This window comes from Phaseolus vulgaris, chromosome 3 (assembly GCF_051622355.1).
Source record: "Phaseolus vulgaris cultivar YP4 chromosome 3, ASM5162235v1, whole genome shotgun sequence".
Lineage (NCBI taxonomy): Eukaryota > Viridiplantae > Streptophyta > Magnoliopsida > Fabales > Fabaceae > Phaseolus > Phaseolus vulgaris.
In genome coordinates, this window is record NC_143500.1 from 1,627,501 (window position 1) to 1,630,000 (window position 2,500).

The following is a 2,500-nucleotide window of genomic DNA, read 5'->3' on the forward strand; positions in this document are numbered from 1 at the left end:
GGGTCAGTCGGCCGGAACCGACGGCGGCCACCACCGTGCCGCCGCCCACAACGGGTGACACCAACCCAAGTTGGTGGATCACCCATGTGTGGGCGTTTTGACTTGCCCCACCACAAAGCAAGCCAAAACAGGGGGGAATGAAGGGACCGCACCAGAATTTTCCATGGTGCAAGAGCTGGCTGCATTGAGGAACACCCCCCCCCTATAATAGCTAAATATGCAAAAGCCACTTTTGTACAAGTAGATACACTTTTTTTGAGTAGACATAAGTTCTGTTTTGGGACCTAGAGAACGAATTTTCACGAGATTTTTTGCAGGGATCCTCATAAAAATGGTACAACATTGCCTGCAAAAAATTAGAATTTTTCGACATGGGGAAGTATTTTTTTTATTTTTCCAAAGACCCGAAATGTGGAAAATCGGGAAAAATGGAAAAACGTATCTAGACACCGTATTTTTGCGTGATTTTTTCCAGTCCATCCCATAATAATATCAAGAAGGTGCCCACCAAGTTTCGTTAGGATTGGCCAAGGTTTCGAATTTTCATGAATTTTTTTCAAAACCCTCTATTTTCCAACATTTCAAAAATTCAAAACCACATCAAGATGGTTTGGTTTTGATACCAAACTTTCTAGACCTCATTCTGCATGCATTTGTGACACTTTCCAACCAACAAAACTCAAAAACCACCACTTTGAAAATTTCATGATTCTTGGCACACCACCAAGTCACAAAATCAAGCCAAAAAACCAAAATCTTGGAACTTGGCTATGCACCAACCATGCCAAGATCAATTCCTTTTGATCCCAAACTTCTCCCACATCACTTTGAAGGCATTTGTGAGGATTGAGTCCAGCCACTTTTCCAAAACCATGATTTTCGTTTTTCACCAAAATCACCACCAAGCCACAAAATCAAGCCAAAAATCCAAAATCATGAACTTGGCTATGCACCAACCATGTCAAGATCAATTCCTTTTGATCCCAAACTTCTCCCACATCACTTTGGAGGCATTTGTGAGGATTGAGTCCAGCCACTTTTCCAAAACCATGATTTTCGTTTTTCACCAAAATCACCACCAAGTCACAAAATCAAGCCAAAAATCCAAAATCATGGCACTTGGCTATGCACCAACCATGTCAAGATCAATTCCTTTTGATCCCAAACTTCTCCCACATCACTTTGAAGGCATTTGTGAGGATTGAGTCCAGCCACTTTTCCAAAACCAACATTTTCGTTTTTCACCAAAATCACCACCAAGTCACAAAATCATGAACTTGGCTATGCACCAACCATGTTAAGATCAATTCCTTTTGATCCCAAACTTCTCCCACATCACTTTGGAGGCATTTGTGAGGATTGAGTCCAGCCACTTTTCCAAAACCAACATTTTCGTTTTTCACCAAAATCACCACCAAGCCACAAAATCAAGCCAAAACACCAAAATCATGAACTTGGCTATGCACCAACCATGTCAAGATCAATTCCTTTTGATCCCAAACTTCTCCCACATCACTTTGGAGGCATTTGTGAGGATTGAGTCCAGCCAGTTTTCCAAAACCAACATTTTCGTTTTTCACCAAAATCACCACCAAGTCACAAAATCAAGCCAAAAATCCAAAATCATGGAACTTGGCTATGCACCAACCATGTCAAAATCAATTCCTTTTGATCCCAAACTTCTCCCACATCACTTTGGAGGCATTTGTGAGGATTGAGTCCAGCCACTTTTCCAAAACCATGATTTTCGTTTTTCACCAAAATCACCACCAAGCCACAAAATCAAGCCAAAAATCAAAAATCATGGAACTTGGCTATGCACCAACCATGTCAAAATCAATTCCTTTTGATCCCAAACTTCTCCCACATCACTTTGAAGGCATTTGTGAGGATTGAGTCCAGCCACTTTTCCAAAACCATGATTTTCGTTTTTCACCAAAATCACCACCAAGCCACAAAATCAAGCCAAAACACCAAAATCATGAACTTTGCTATGCACCAACCATGTCAAGATCAATTCCTTTTGATCCCAAACTTCTCCCACATCACTTTGAAGGCATTTGTGAGGATTGAGTCCAGCCAGTTTTCCAAAACCAACATTTTCGTTTTTCACCAAAATCACCACCAAGTCACAAAATCAAGCCAAAAATCCAAAATCATGGAACTTGGCTATGCACCAACCATGTCAAAATCAATTCCTTTTGATCCCAAACTTCTCCCACATCACTTTGAAGGCATTTGTGAGGATTGAGTCCAGCCACTTTTCCAAAACCATGATTTTCGTTTTTCACCAAAATCACCACCAAGCCACAAAATCAAGCCAAAAATCCAAAATCATGAACTTGGCTATGCACCAACCATGTCAAGATCAATTCCTTTTGATCCCAAACTTCTCCCACATCACTTTGGAGGCATTTGTGAGGATTGAGTCCAGCCAGTTTTCCAAAACCATGATTTTCGTTTTTCACCAAAATCACCACCAAGTCACAAAATCAAGCCA